Below are 17,335 nucleotides of genomic sequence, written 5' to 3'. Positions count from 1 at the left end.
TTTACTACTGAAAGGGAAAGCAAGAAAATAAATAATAATGATTAACCTGATGAGTAGACAGATTATTGATTCAGGCTTGATTGTACAAAAGCATTGGACATTTTAGTTATGATATTATTCTACAAGAGCCAATGAGAGATGGGTTTTCTCAAAAGAAGGCTTCTCTCTGATTACCGCTCGAAGCGTTTATTCGGGATTAAAATTAAACTAACTTTTATGCAACCGGGTGTAAAAATTTAATTACAGTAAGAATAATTGTTTATTGGTTATCAAAGAATAATAGAATTATTTGTCAAAATCATATTATGAGCAGTGAATTTGGATGAAAATGTGATATAGCATTTTGAATATAATATAAGCTATAGAAATTATGTGAGATTGAGAATAACAGAATAAACAATAGAAGAAAGAAACGAAGTTTCTTACAATAGACTACAAAAATCACAAAAACAACCAGAATCTGTAGGGTGTATACTTTTCAACTGCCTACCGGATGACCTCAAACAGATTGAATCTCAAAACCAATTCAAAAAGTATCTGACTGAGAACCCTCTGTATTCAGTACAAGAATTCATGGAGCACTCAACGGATCTTCCGCTGATAACCTGATGACCTCACCCTCCCACCTTACCTGACATGCCCCTGATGATCTCAATGATATATTGATATAGGTGGTAAAAAGAAAAGTAGAAGTAAAAGAAGTAATTTAAAATAATTTGAAACTAGTTTTGCAAACGAAAAATAAATTTCATGATTTTATTCCTGCTAGATTTGATTGTTTATTTTGGGGGAAAGCATAGGATAATTTGTCAAGTGATCACGGTGATAGAATTACAGTACCCAAGCTATGTAGAGAAGGTGAAAGAAGAAAAACTTCCAGTTTGCCCATGGCCCTATATTACAAATATTGGAACGAAACACAATAAACAATATAAAAACCTAATTAAATGGATAGTTTATTAGTAAAATGAATTACAAAATTATCATTTTGAATGAATAGTTGTGGACACATCAACCTGATTATTAAATATGATCACCAATCAAAATGTATCAATACGGTTGTGGACGTACGCAACAATATATTAAGAAATAAGAAAAGGAATTAAAATGTGGTAGTAATGATAAAATTAATAAGGTATAGTCTTTCTAACATTTTTCAAACAAAATATTTATATAGGTATAATTACATTCTTCTAAATTCTAAACGAATAGCCTACATTTGTACTGTAATCTATACTATTGTATATCGGCTATACTTGCTGAGTTAATGTTTGAATGTCAATACGAAATTTTTCATCAATTCACTCTTCAATGAATAGGCCTACCAGAACCAGAGTAAAAAAAGGTTTTACGGACCTCCAATCAAGAACCTTTGTATTATAGCTCAATCAACTTGTAATCAATACGATTGTTCTCCGAACAAGCAGTTACTTATGTTCCTGAATAGAATATGTTAATTGGAACACGTTCAAACATGTTTTTCTTATTATTAGAGCAGACTCAAATTCTTCATTTTACAGGCTATTCTCGTGCTGACGACTTCCATCAAATCTTGCTTTGTGTGGGTGGTGAGTAACAAATTTTCTTATAATATACAGAGTGATTATAGAAGGACCTTATTACAACTTTGATAGCACATGAATTATTATTATTTATAAATAAATTATTATCTATAAATAAATTATTATTTATTAAGTAATTTATTGAAATTACTTATAGAATTGAGAAAGGTGTCATTTTGTTACAAAACACTTAGGGCCGTTTGCACAGTGACAGTTTAAACTAAATTTAATTTTAAACTGGATTAAATCCGTATCAAGTCTAGTTTGTTATAATGTGTTTCATTTTGAGTTGAAGCCACCAGCTGATTAAATCGAGTTTAAACTTTGACTGTGCAAACGGCCCTTAAAGTTTAAGGTGTGGGTGTTATTTTGGTTCGATGTGACAGCCATTGGTAATGCGACATATATCCCACCATCGATATCTTGCCACACTCGAATCAGCATATCAGGCGTATATAACTTGTGCAACCGCAGCTATGATCCGATTTCGGAGGTCATTTAAGATAGTCTGTTAGAGGCGGAACATGAAACTTATCCTTGATGAAACCCCACAGGAAGAAATCCATTGGTATTGAATCCGGTGAGCGAGTTGACCGTTCAAATGGCCCTGCATGGCCAATCCCAGGGAAGTTCAAAACAATTGTATAGAAAATGCCAAACTTCTCCGTGGAACTTCTTCTTCTTTTGCTTTCAGCATGACGGTGCACCAACTCATTTCCACGGAAAAGTTCGGGATTTTCGAGACAATCGTTCCAAAGAAGTCCTACAAAAATTCAAAATGCCAAAAAGGTTGATTTATAAATAATATGGTTCTATAATTCTCCGTTCTCACCTCTTAAGGGTGGACTTTGGTGACGTCCGTCTGTTTTTCTATAGCATCGATATAATATAGGGAGTAGATCAGAGTAGAAAGAAAAAGTATCATAATTATATTTTTCCAAAAAATATCATATAAGAAGTTAACACTCACTTTTTTCAAATATCTACATTTTATTTTTTGATAACTTTTATTGTGTCTCAAGAAGTACACATTATAAATCAATAAACATTGACTTATTATTGACAAGTGATACGGTATTGAGATTCAATAATAAACAAAAAAATCTTGGTATGATTATTAAAAAATCAAATTTGATTTTAGTTGAACAATTATTACATGGTATTATAGGAAAATTATTTCCGCTAAGGTTGAACTCTGGCGTAGCGAAAAACAGTTGTTTGATCATAATAATATCTTTAACCTGCGTCTCCAATGTAGGTAAACATCCTTAAAATTTGCTGCTTCTTACCACCTTACACCTGAGTGAATCAAATCAAATGATCTTTATTCGCAAAAAAAGTAATACAGCAGCAGAAACATTATATAAATAGTGAATATTCCCCACAAAGACAACAAGTCTGGGTGTGGGGGAAAAAGTAATGCATAGGATATATAATGCATAAAATGCAATAAACCTACTGGAAATATTGATTTTTGAATCGAGAATGAGAAAGAAGTGACTTTGAAATGAATTACTATAAGTTTATATAAAATTTATCGTATATGAAAAATATGACAATTAATAATAAGCTTTTACGTAATATTTCTGGTTTCAGAGCTTCAGAGATATGGAACCGATAATTGGAAAATGTTTGATTAAACAGAGAAACTTTATTTACACTACTCTGGATAGATTGTGTTCCAGAACAGCAATTCTAACACTGTTCATGATAGTTATGTTAATAGCTGCAATGCTCAATTTGGAAGCAAGGAAAAAGATGGAGAGACTTTTAGGTATGGTCAATAAATTGACAATAATTTATTGATACTGATCTTTACACCAATGATATACACCTCAAAAATGTATTTATTGAATAGAGCAAACAATACAAAAATGCGCTGAAATGAAAATGAGAGATCAGCACGTCGTCCAGTGTATAATTAGCGAATTTATTCTGTTTTAGAATAGGAATAGGATCGACTGCCGGATATATTTTGTTAGATTTGCAGTTGTGTATATGCATTATCACCATCGCCGTCAACCCCTTTAAATCATCAGCAGCGGATTCATCTAACCAGATATTTCCAGATCTTGTTTACCACTCGGCTACCGAGTTGAGTCGGTATCGCTCTTCATGAAATTTCTGGAATAGAAATATTGTTTACCGGCCTGAATTAGTGTAGCAATTAGTATCATTGTCATCATTTGCTGCACCCTTAACATCAGGAGCAGCTGAGTCAAACCCTGTCACATGACCAGTGGCGTGATCGTCTTTTCAGACTCTCATTGGTCAGGAAGCTCTTTTCCCCGGCCTCCTAATTTTCAGCGACCCGGTGCAGCTTCAAGAAGACCTGGGAGAAAGCAGTTGTTCGGTGAACGGGTTCGTGTACGGCTGCGTTCCGAGCGGCGCTCCTAATAGTGGTGTACTAGAGGGTTAATATTCTATTCTGTATTTTAGTGAATGGAATATTGTATGTCGAATTGCCGACTGTATTTGAAGATAGAACTTCCTGGGGGATTTTCTTTCTTGTGGGTTATTTTTCCTAAATTCGTATCACTGGGGGTGAACGAGTTATCCTTGGTTTTGAAACCTGTAAGGGATCTCAAGTTTGTGCTACAAATAGTTGAGTGGGGAATTTAGCTAGGCTCTTATAGCGGATTATTTTTGAGTACTTAATTTATAAGTCTCGACTCTGTCGCTTCACGACGTTTTTAATTATAATACGGGAAGTGGGAATCGGTTCGCTATTCTCCGTATCAGTATCCACGTCATTCAGGTAATTGTATGTCAGGACTGGTAGTCCGTATATTTTTCCTTCTCTGTAGTAAGGTGGCCTTTAGTTTAAAGAGTAATTTTTCTCCATTGAGTTTTTATTCTTGTAGGGAAATCCCTGTCCTTTTTAAGAATAGTTTTTCTCAATTAATTTTTATTCTTGTGGGAAAATCCCTGTTCCTTTTGAGAAAAGTTTTCTCGATTAATTTTTATCCTTGTAGAGAGATTATTATCATTTATGGTAAATTTTCCTTGCTTAGTTTTCATACTATAGAGTGGCCCTGTATTTTAAATTCGCTTAGCAGTTTCTGACTTGCTGTAATTCCAAGTAGGAAATTCCAATCATTTCCTAGAGAACTCAGGTACAGCTTGAGTTCGTCCTTGTCGAAGTTGGTAGACTGCGACGTCCTTTCTCTTTCTTTCTCTTCACTTTCCCTATTCTAAAATCTTTCTAGCTCTCAGGTACAGCTTGAGGACTTCCTCGCCGAAGTTTCTAGACTGCGGCATCCTTTCTCTTCCTTTCTCTTAATTCTTCCTGTGTTAAAATCCTTCCTGATCTCAGTTCCAGATTCGAGATCGTCCTAGTCGCGGGTTTTCAGACCCGCGAATCCTTTCTAAAATTCTTAGAAACCTGTCTTCTTTAATAGCAAATATTATTTGCTGGTTTTCCCTGTGGAAAATTCACGAATTTTCCCGTGATCTCAGTTGCAAATTAGAGATCGATCTTGTGGTAGTCCTTAGACTGGCAATTACTTGGAAAAGTCTATTGAAATCTTTTCCTGAATTAGGAGTCTCTGACTCGATATTTTCCTTGTGGAAAATCCTGGAAAAATCCTTTCCTACCCTGACAACGACAGACTGTTGTCTTCCCGATATTATTCTACAGACTGTGTCTGTGAAAAATCTTTTCTATCCTCTCATAATAGTCGACATACTGACTATTAATTTAAAAGCGTTTCGGACGATTGAGAGTGATTCCCATACCCTTAAGGGCAGTTACAGATTGGCCCTTAATAACCGGCGCGCAGTCATCAGACTAGTGCGGAAATCCTGTTTAGCAGTTCCAGAATTGCTGAAAATCCTTTCGCAGCTGCAGGCTCGCGATTCAGAAATCCTACACCTAAAACCTTATTCTCTAAATTTTAATTACCACTTAATTGAAATTGATATACTGTATTTGGCTAGCAGGTCCAGCTTGCTGAGAGCTAGAGCGCAATTCTCAGATTGCGGATTATTGAGCAGACATTTATTTGCTGTAGAGAATAATAATCTTATTATTGATTCTCTGTTCCCTATACCTTATACCGTATACCTCATACCCTGCACCCTATTCTCTATAGCTCTCACCTTAAACCCCATTGAAAACCTACATCCCGGGCTTGCAGGTACAGCTTGCTCGCCGTCAATTCGCAGTTGGTTCAGATTGCGTACTACCTTTATAAATAGAATTATTGGTAGGGATCTGATAGTCAGATCCGTCTCCTTGTATAGGGTTATCTTAATCTCCCTTAACACCCACCCTGTATTCAAAGGCCGAGGGCCGAATCGGCCAGCAACGGCACGGGCAAACACTCTTCCCCTGAAAGTAAAAATCTCGCGAAAGAAGCAGAGGGTAAAGAATCAGGATAGAGGGAGAAGTGTAGGTCCGGTAACTCCACCTGTCAGTACGGCTACTGACCCCGACCCATACCCGACTGTAGCTAGTCCGCGTTGTAGCAATACTTCGCAATTATTAGAAAACCTAGAGGGTGGAATAGGTCATGCTAATAAAACTGACGTCTCCCATCGTGGGGCTAAGACGTCTGGCGCCCAAGAAAATCGCGAAGAGGGTTTAGGTGAATCCCAATCCGCGATGAGTGTACACGGAGAAGAGACTACTCATCAGGATGATGAAGTCGTACAGGCGGTCCGCCGGGAGGACCTCGCGGAACGCGAAGCCGACCCCAGAGTGTCGTGGGTGTATCGGCTGAATAAGGAGGAAGCGGTCGGCTACCTAGAGAGTCTCGGCCTGTCGGCAGCGGGGACTGTGAAGGAGCTGAGGAGGAGGATGGTCGAGCACCTTCGATCCCGGACCGCTGCTGCCTCTCAACCAGGTACAGAGCCGGCACTGTCCCGCTCTTCAGGCACGTATAGTCAGGGAGAAGTCTGCGACAAGGTAAGAAGTTGGAATTTACATTTTGATGGTGTATCGGATGCTCCCAGTTTCATCGAGAGGCTCGCGGAACTCCAGGGCGCATATGGGATCTCTGGGGAGCAATCTCTTATAGCCTTGCCGGAGCTGATGGAGGGAGGGGCCCTACTTTGGATGCGGAATCGTCGCTCCCAGTGGAGGACGTGGGCTGATTTTGTAGAGGCATTTAAACTCCGTTATTATCCTCATTCTTATAGTAACGACCTTGAGAGTCAGATCATTGCAAGGAAGCAGAGGGAGGGCGAACCGGCTGATGAGTATGCCGAAGCCTTGCTTACCTTAATGAGACGGTTAGGTAGTTATGAGGGGGATAGGATGCTTCAAAGATTGTATTTAAATTTATTACCACGGTATAAATTATATGTTCGTAGTGTAGGGGTTAAAAATGTAGATGAGTTGTTAGATGTAACCAGAGAGTATGAGGCGATTCGTGCTGAAGAGAAAAACGGGAGGTTATCTCTGAAAAACACGAAAAATGATGGAGAAAAACGGAGTGATTTTCAACCTAAGGCTACGTCGAAAACGCGAGAAAATAGGGTAGGAGAAATCCAAGAGCCTAAGTGTTGGAATTGTAATAAAGTAGGGCATTGGAAGTCGAATTGTCCCGAAATTTCTAGTTGTCAAAAGTGTAAAGAAATTTTTGATTATTGTAAATGTGTCTCACAAACCAATAAGATATCAGGAATCGCTGTAGTGAAGTCATCACGTGTTTTAAGTACGAGGTCAAAGTTGGGGGATGAGCGCATTTTTATTGATGTAGAAATTGCAGGGCAAAAATTTATTGCACTGTTAGATATGGGAGTAGAGGTATCCTATATTAGTGGAAAAGCTCTTAAAGTGTTAGAGCAAGTAGGGTGTGTTAGAAAAGAAAAGTGTAGTCACCATGAAGTATTAACTAATGGGAAGTATAATAATTTTTCCACAAAAATTATAACTAATTTAAAAGTAGAAAATATTTTAGTTTCATTTCAACCGGTAGTTGTAGAGGGGCTTTCCCACGATGTGTCATTGGGTATGTCATTTATGAAGCATCATAATATGAATATTCAAATGCGTGATAGAATTGTAGAGTGGGAACCTAGTATAGTAGATAATGGAGTAACAGGTAGCTTAAAGCGAGAAGGGATGTCTAAGTCTTGTATCTCAAAAGTTGCTACAGTAGCTAGCGAGAGACGGGAGAGTGAGAGTGATGGAGATGGGATTTATGTCCATGTGGGAGTAGGTGGAATGGATCTCAATGCTTCAATTGATACGACGACAGATAAAACATTTATCTCTTCTGAAGTAGCTAACCGTCTTGGAGTAGAGGGGGAGCCCATATTACCGGTTATCGTTTGTGGGAAAAATTATAATTGGAAGGTATCTATCACATCTAATATAAACTCGCGAATGGTTTTAGGATTGAAAAATCTCCGTGATATGAGAGCTGTAATAGAGTTACAGCCTCATGGTATTCGCTTAAGGAGTAGGGATGATGAGGGAAAATTATCAGTTGTCTCCGGGATGGAGAAGGTAGATAAATCCCCTGTAAGAAAACTTGAAAAGTTTTCACCTATCTCTGAACAAGCTCCTGTAAGCGGGAAAAAAGTAAAACTCCATAAAAGAGTTGAATCTATTAAACTTTATACCTGTCCTAAAAATATAGAGAAGCAGGGGAATGCTTTAAATATTAAGAATAGGCAGGATAAAGTTGTGGTACGGGATGTACTGTCACGGTTTTCTCATATAGAGGGGGGCGAGTTGAATAGAGTTAACTCAGGTTGTAGTGTAGCTCATTCAATTGAAAATCGCCGTAGCGGTAGCGAATTTAGTGGGAAAGGAGAATTGAAAACCCGATCCGAGATAAGGAGATCAGGGGTGAATGATTTTGATAACAATTCATTGTATTCCAGCGGTCAACAGTACAGGAGCCGATGGAGAAGAGCGAAAGGAGTAGATAGACCCTAATGTGTTCCATATGAGGGGTGAATGGTTCTCTTTTCATCTTTCATCTTTTTCTCCTTTTTCTTTTCATTCTTCACAGGTGCTGCGCCGTTTTACTTTTCCTTTTCTTTCAGATTATTAAACAGCTGCTGTCAGCCAGGGGCTGTCGCTATCAGTGTTATCGGGAGATAACAAGCGATGAGGTCTATTGCTATTGCAGTTATAATCGTTGGAGCAACAGGTTATTTCTTTTTCAGCGTTAGGTGATGCTTATCTTTTGGCTTCGAGAAGCCTGACCTACTGCACTAATTATTCTTCTTTTCAGCTTGACATTCTTCTTTCATCTCTCTCTTTATTCGTCCTGTTATCTTCTCTCTTTCACTTCCTTCTTGTTTTCTTGAGTGCTGTACTTCAGGTGTGTGATCATGGGTTCAACACGGAGTCAACCGGTACCTCGGATGCTGTATTTTCTTCTCATCGCCAACCCCCCCCCTCCTTAGTAGGAGTGGGGTGTCACAAAGTGAATTTTTGTGACGGATGGAGAGCCGTCGTCCAGTGTATAATTAGCGAATTTATTCTGTTTTAGAATAGGAATAGGATCGACTGCCGGATATATTTTGTTAGATTTGCAGTTGTGTATATGCATTATCACCATCGCCGTCAACCCCTTTAAATCATCAGCAGCGGATTCATCTAACCAGATATTTCCAGATCTTGTTTACCACTCGGCTACCGAGTTGAGTCGGTATCGCTCTTCATGAAATTTCTGGAATAGAAATATTGTTTACCGGCCTGAATTAGTGTAGCAATTAGTATCATTGTCATCATTTGCTGCACCCTTAACATCAGGAGCAGCTGAGTCAAACCCCGTCACATGACCAGTGGCGTGATCGTCTTTTCAGACTCTCATTGGTCAGGAAGCTCTTTTCCCCCGGCCTCCTAATTTTCAGCGACCCGGTGCAGCTTCAAGAAGACCTGGGAGAAAGCAGTTGTTCGGTGAACGGGTTCGTGTACGGCTGCGTTCCGAGCGGCGCTCCTAATAGTGGTGTAATAGAGGGTTAATATTCTATTCTGTATTTTAGTGAATGGAATATTGTATGTCGAATTGCCGACTGTATTTGAAGATAGAACTTCCTGGGGGATTTTCTTTCTTGTTGGTTATTTTTCCTAAATTCGTATCACTGGGGGTGAACGAATTATCCTTGGTTTTGAAACCTGTAAGGGATCTCAAGTTTGTGTTACAAATAGTTGAGTGGGGAATTTAGCTAGGCTCTTATAGCGGGTTATTTTTGAGTACTTAATTTATAAGTCTCGACTCTGTCGCTTCACGACGTTTTTAATTATAATACGGGAAGTGGGAATCGGTTCGCTATTCTCCGTATCAGTATCCACGTCATTTCAGGTAATTGTATGTCAGGACTGGTAGTCCGTATATTTTTCCTTCTCTGTAGTAAGGTGGCCTTTAGTTTAAAGAGTAATTTTTCTCCATTGAGTTTTTATTCTTGTAGGGAAATCCCTGTCCTTTTTAAGAATAGTTTTTCTCAATTAATTTTTATTCTTGTGGGAAAATCCCTGTTCCTTTTGAGAAAAGTTTTCTCGATTAATTTTTATCCTTGTAGAGAGATTATTATCATTTATGGTAAATTTTCCTTGCTTAGTTTTCATACTATAGAGTGGCCCTGTATTTTAAATTCGCTTAGCAGTTTCTGACTTGCTGTAATACCTAGTAGGAAATTCCAATCATTTCCTTGAGAACTCAGGTACAGCTTGAGTTCGTCCTTGTCGAAGTTGGTAGACTGCGACGTCCTTTCTCTTTCTTTCTCTTCACTTTCCCTATTCTAAAATCCTTCTAGCTCTCAGGTACAGCTTGAGGACTTCCTCGCCGAAGTTTTTAGACTGCGGCATCCTTTCTCTTTCTTTCTCTTAATTCTTCCTGTGTTAAAATCCTTCCTGATCTCAGTTCCAGATTCGAGATCGTCCTAGTCGCGGGTTTTCAGACCCGCGAATCCTTTCTAAAATTCTTAGAAACCTGTCTTCTTAATAGCAAATATTATTTGCTGGTTTCCCTGTGGAAAATTCACGAATTTTCCCGTGATCTCAGTTGCAAATTAGAGATCGATCTTTGGTAGTCCTTAGACTGGCAATTACTTGGAAAAGTCTATTGAAATCTTTTCCTGAATTAGGAGTCTCTGACTCGATATTTTCCTTGTGGAAAATCCTGGAAAAATCCTTTCCTACCCTGACAACGACAGACTGTTGTCTTCCCGATATTATTCTACAGACTGTGTCTGTGAAAAATCTTTTCTATCCTCTCATAATAGTCGACATACTGACTATTAATTTAAAAGCGTTTCGGACGATTGAGAGCGATTCCCATACCCTTAAGGGCAGTTACAGATTGGCCCTTAATAACCGGCGCGCAGTCATCAGACTAGTGCGGAAATCCTGTTTAGCAGTTCAGAATTGCTGAAAATCCTTTCGCAGCTGCAGGCTCGCGATTCAGAAATCCTACACCTAAAACCTTATTCTCTAAATTTTAATTACCACTTAATTGAAATTGATATACTGTATTTAGCTAGCAGGTCCAGCTTGCTGAGAGCTAGAGCGCAATTCTCAGATTGCGGATTATTGAGCAGACATTTATTTGCTGTAGAGAATAATAATCTTATTATTGATTCTCTGTTCCCTATACCTTATACCGTATACCTCATACCCTGCACCCTATTCTCTATAGCTCTCACCTTAAACCCCATTGAAAATCTACATCCCGGGCTTGCAGGTACAGCTTGCTCGCCGTCAATTCGCAGTTGGTTCAGATTGCGTACTACCTTTATAAATAGAATTATTGGTAGGGATCTGATAGTCAGATCCGTCTCCTTGTATAGGGTTATCTTAATCTCCCTTAACACCCACCCTGTATTCCAAAGGCCGAGGGCCGAATCGGCCAGCAACGGCACGGGCAAACACTCTTCCCCTGAAAGTAAAAATCTCGCGAAAGAAGCAGAGGGTAAAGAATCAGGATAGAGGGAGAAGTGTAGGTCCGGTAACTCCACCTGTCAGTACGGCTACTGACCCCGACCCATACCCGACTGTAGCTAGTCCGCGTTGTAGCAATACTTCGCAATTATTAGAAAACCTAGAGGGTGGAATAGGTCATGCTAATAGCATATAGAATAAATTTATAATTATCAAATTTGCTTTGCACAGAAAAGTGATCTTTCCACACTCCTCTTGTTCCTTCAACGTTCAACCCCTATCCACCTGATTCAAGTGCTGCTGTCACTTTTCACTTTACTAAAAAACAGCAATAATAAAGATACAACGATGTTAAAGGGATCTGGAAGCCATTCAAAAGGTTGTGAATAACAATTTTAATAAAGAAACCAGTTGATGGCCACCATGAGAGTTGTATTACAGATGCCTAAAGATTGATTGATGCTTCATGCTTATACCTACACGCTAGGAGACATGGACTACTCTGAAGGAAATAAAATTGTAGTTTGAAAAAAAACGTTGGTTATAACAAGATCACATGAATCATTCAATTTCATCATTTAAACCGACAACAATCTTACCGATACCGTACATTCAACAATAATCTGTATATATTCAACAAAATTTCAAATAATTTACGAAATTATTCATTTAATATATATTGTACATATAAATATGTATTATGCTAATATATCAACCGGGTACATCCGATAAGCAGTTTCAATTACTTGCTGACGTTTCGTCATTATCTCAAATGACATCTTCGGAGCGCATCTTCAGACGAAACGTCAGCAAGTAAGTGAAACTGCTTATCGGATGTACCCGGTTGATATATTAGCATGTTCATCCATCCGCGAATTTTTAAGTCAACAAATATGTATAAACATATATATGTACATATATATTGTACATATAAAGATTTGCCACTAATCATTAAAAATTGTATACTTTATAGATCCAGTAGACAATGTGATGAAGAACTTGCAAGAACCATCTGAAGTTAAAACAGAAAAGAAGGAGCCAGAATAGGTAGTTTAAAGGTTTGTCAGATTATAAAATGTTCTATTTATGATCTCCAATTCTGGTATCTGTTAATTTTTTCCTAATTCTTCCACTTGGGCTGTCAGTACTTCAGCACAACCTATTATTGGGAATTTATCAGAAAGGATGAAAAACTAAACCGTGGAATAAAATCTTGTTACAGTTTGAAAAATTATTAAGTTTTGAAATATATTTTGAAGATAAGAGCAAAATATAAATGAAAATTATCAGTAGATATTTGTAATGAGAAGGATAGGCATGAAAAATTGGTTATTTATAAGATCCACTCTGATCACAAAATGCCATGCTCAGGCGTTCCAATTCTTGTATTATAATTATATATTGGTTATCTATATTTCTTCTCTACAACGTGTTTGAGCAAAATAGGAATAGATGACAGTATTAATCATTTTGAGATGATGGTCAGGCTTTCCACTTCTCATAGCAAGATTAGGATGCACTTGTGCTCTGCAACAGATTTGGCAAACCCAGATTATTAACACATTCAAAGTAGGCTACTAAATAAATTTTTCATGTGATTTGTTGAAGCCAAATTCATTTATCCATTTTTATCTTTTGAACATTTTCAGTCTTTCTAGCTTTCTACAGATGAAGATACGTAAACCTTATTACATTCCTGAATAAATTCAACCTAATTATAATAATCAATTATTATTATTTTGTTGCAGTTTCAATTACAAAATCTAAAACGTCTTGGACACCTCAGTGAGCATTGAAACCAACGCTTCTGTGGCGGATGTCATTCAGAACTTCAGAAGTGTCAGTTTTGAAGTCTCCATCGATGCAACTTTTTGATAATGATTCAGGAATGAAGGAGACGTTTAAGATATGAATATGAGAATAGATGGGTTTTCTGGTTAAAATTGAGCAATTTTGGAACAAACTTCACTGACACACCTTTCATGCCCAAAATATCAAAAAAATTAATGGCACACAAGCCAACCAATATGCCAACATGTTCTGCAACTTCTCTGATAGTGATTCAATGATTTTCCAAAACAATTTTGTTCACTATTTCACGTTTTCACCTGTTGTTGTAGTGCTGGGACCCCCAGAGATGGGTTCGTCATTGGCATCTTCTTGCCCATCTTGGAAGAGCTTGTACCACTTATAAACGGGTTTCCCACTAAGAGTAGACTCACCATTTATGCCACTGTCAACATTTCAAGTGTTTTGGAGCACTTAATTTCATTTTTATAAAAAAATTGATGCAAATTCTTTGATCAGTTTTCTTATAGAAGAAAAATCGCAGAGCACACCAAAAAAATCTGGTGTGGCGCACTCACACAACTTTCCTTTCCATTATTAAAATTGATCACCTGACGCTAGTGTTCCCGCCCATCTCAAGTCTACTATTCAAAGATTTGAGCCAGCTGGTGACAGGGCAATAATGCTGGAGACACACGAGGTCTGCTATATCTTCATAGTGAATCATTTAATAGAATCGAAAGTTGCCAACAGTTCGCAATAATTGGATAATCACATTTTCTTGAATTTCGAGCTTATTTTTGATTTTAGGTGAAAGTGTTACGAAACATTAATTGTAGAGATTCTCAAGCACAATCTTTTCCACTTGGAGTTTTTTGTTTAGATTGTATCTGAAGCCTGATAATTGAGAATCTAAAATCAAACTTTTCATAGATGGGGCGGATCTCCTGAAATTTTCACAGATATGGGACTTGTGGCAGTTGATAGAGCTTATCGATGACTATGTCAAGTATAACTTTAATCGAAATCGTTGGAGCCGTTTTCGAGAAAATCGCGAAAAACCCTGTTTTTGACAACATTTTCGCCATTTTAGCCGCCATTTTGAATCGCATTCGATCGAAATTGTTCGTGTCAGAACCTTATTTTGTAAGGACCTTACGTTCCAAAGTCATTCCATTGAATGAGAGATGAAAATATCGTGTACACAGACGCACATACACTCATACAGACCAATACCCAAAAAAACACTTTTTTGGACTCAGCAGACCTTGAAACGTATAGAAATTTAGAAATTGGGGTATCTTAATTTTTTCGGAAAGCAATACATTCCTTACTTATGGTAGGGCAAGGAAAGTAATACGTCTGACTTTTGTAACTGTCAAGAATAAACTAAACATGCTATTCACTTGAAACATATGCTCAGGACATGTGCACTAACGCTACAAAATAGAGAGATCGAAAATCAAAAAATCTGGTGTGGTACACTCACACAACTTTCCTTACTCATATTTGAAACTACGATCAGACTTCTGTATAATATGTTTATATATAACTAGCCGTCAGGCTCGCTTCGCTCGCCATATCCGTCTAGCCAGGGGGCTCCGCCCCCTGGACCCCCGACTGGATCGTCCAAGAATGAGATCAGCAGGCTCGCTTCGCTCGCCTGCATTTTTCATTTGGGCATTTTTATCATATGTTAGGACAATCCAGTCGGGGGTCCAGACTAAACGGCTGGCTAAACGGATATGGCGAGCGAAGCGAGCCTGACTGCTAGTAATATAATATTCCCAGGATTGAAGTAGCAGTGCCCAATCAATTTTCCCGCGATAAATGCATTTACATCTTCAACTTGGTGCCAACCTAACAAAGTCAACTCAACTTAATGCCAACCTGACAAAATTATTAATTTAGTTGCCAGTTAACAACTGTTTCGAGGAGGTACTCTAGGTACTCTATCTAGATTATAGTTCTATAGTAACATATGATATGGAAATTTCAATTATAATTAAGAGATTGGGAGAAGAAGAATATACATGCTAAAAGACGAACTTCAAACCCTTAAAAACAACCCTTAGAGTTAAAATATTGCCAAAAGATTTCTTAGTGCGCCTCTAAAGGGCCAACTGAACATACCTACCAAATTTGAACGTTTTTGGTCCGGTAGATTTTTAGTACTGCGAGTGAGTGAGTCAGTCAGTGAGTGAGTGCCATTTCGCTTTTATATATATAGATTGTTTTCAGAGTACTTTTTCCTTTGTGTAAACTGTGAAATTCGATGATTTTTTTAGTTGTCATTTTTTTAGAGTCGTCGAAACAGCTGTTCTACAGATGAAATAACTCGACTTTGTGTTCTTTTTATGAACTGCGCTACCTACCTACCCCATGCACGAGAAGGAGATTACTAAGTTTATTCTCAAGGATGGGGTGGACCCCCATTAGTTTCCCAGAAAGAAGACTTATGCCAGTTGATAGAGCTGATAAATAACTATATAGGGTATGATTTTGAAAAAAATCGGTCAAGTTATTTTTGAGAAAATCGTGGAAAACATGGTTTTTAGTAATTATCCGCCATTTTTCTCAAGAATATTACGGAGCTCCTGCAATTTTCCCAGAAATGAGACTCGTGTCAGTTGATAGGGCTTATAAATACCTAGCTATCCATGGTATAAATTTGAAGAAAATCGTTAGAGCCGTTTTCGAGAAAACCAAGAATAACATGGCTTTTTAGTCATTATCCGCCATTTTTCTCAAGAATATTACGGAGCTTCTGAAATTTTCCCAGAAATGAGACTCATTTCAGTTGATAGGGCTTATAAATAGCTATCCATGGTATAAATTTGAAGAAAATCGTTAGAGCCGTTTTCGAGACAACCGTGAAAAACATGGTTTTTTAGTAATTATCCGCCATTTTTTCCGCCGTCTTGAATTCAATTTCATTGAATTTCTTATTGTCAGATCCTCATGGTATAAGGACCTTAAGTTTAAAATTTCAAGTCAATCGGTTAATTAGGAATGGAGTTATCGTGTTCACAGACATACACACACACACACAGACCAACACCCAAAAATCATGTTTTTGGACTCAGGGGACCTTGAAACGTATAGAAAACTTGAAATTAGGGTACCTTAATTTTTTTGGAAAGCAATACTTTCCTTACCTATGGTAATAGGGCAAGGAAAGTAAAAATGTTCATTACCCGAGAAATTCAAAAAGTCACCTTACTTTTTGAGCACACGGCATATTGTTCAAATCGGTTTTGTCACAAAGTATTGGTGAGAGGTAAGATTTCAAGCTTAGAAATAAAGGATAAGATGGACCCTTTTTACTTTTTGTGGTTTTGTACAAACGATTTATCAATGTTCACCATTTGATATCTCAAGCTACAGCTTGTTTTGTTTGTTTTTGAAAGCTTCCTAGAGACTCTCATCAGAGTATAGGAATTTCCAAAATTTATAATACATACAGTCACTCAAAAAAGAGAAATTCACTCTCTACACACAATCTCTTCCATTGTATAGAATGATCCAACCAGCTCTAAGCTTTTCAACTCAATAAAAAGTCAACGCCTTCAAAAATTTTAATTAAAGGAAGCTTACTAATAAATTTATAGCTCATGTAAGTTTGATTTTTTTCAAACAGAACAACTAGTTCTGACCCTTTTTGTTCAACCGGTGTCCTAGTGTATAATAAATTTATAGCTCATGTAAGTTTGATTTTTTTCAAACAGAACAACTAGTTCTGACCCTTTTTGTTCAACCGGTGTCCTAGTGTATAATAATTTATAGCTCATGTAAGTTTGATTTTTTTCAAACAGAACAACTAGTTCTGACCCTTTTTGTTCAACCGGTGTCCTAGTGTATAATAAATTTATAGCTCATGTAAGTTTGATTTTTTTCAAACAGAACAACTAGTTCTGACCCTTTTTGTTCAACCGGTGTCCTAGTGTATAATAAATTTATAGCTCATGTAAGTTTGATTTTTTTCAAACAGAACAACTAGTTCTGACCCTTTTTGTTCAACTGGTGTCCTAGTGTGATACGAATCCATTCAAAGGATTTAGCAGACACATATATAGGTCCTTTGCACACTGGGCCATCATGGAAGCGCCACCACGTGGTAGCATTGTCTCTTATCTGTCAC

At 37.6% G+C, this 17,335-nt stretch overlaps 1 long non-coding RNA gene across 1 annotated transcript; it reads left to right on the top strand.

Annotated features, from left to right (window-relative positions):
* The first annotated feature begins 12,343 nt into the window (after positions 1 to 12,343).
* LOC111045536 lies at positions 12,344 to 13,351 on the top strand. Its single transcript, XR_005571547.1, has 2 exons — positions 12,344 to 12,464; positions 13,155 to 13,351. It is a non-coding gene; the product is annotated as an uncharacterized LOC111045536 (long non-coding RNA).
* The last annotated feature ends 3,984 nt before the right edge of the window (positions 13,352 to 17,335 follow it).

This window comes from Nilaparvata lugens, chromosome 1 (assembly GCF_014356525.2).
Source record: "Nilaparvata lugens isolate BPH chromosome 1, ASM1435652v1, whole genome shotgun sequence".
NCBI classification, from domain to species: domain Eukaryota; kingdom Metazoa; phylum Arthropoda; class Insecta; order Hemiptera; family Delphacidae; genus Nilaparvata; species Nilaparvata lugens.
This window is presented reverse-complemented; position numbering and strand designations above follow the sequence as displayed.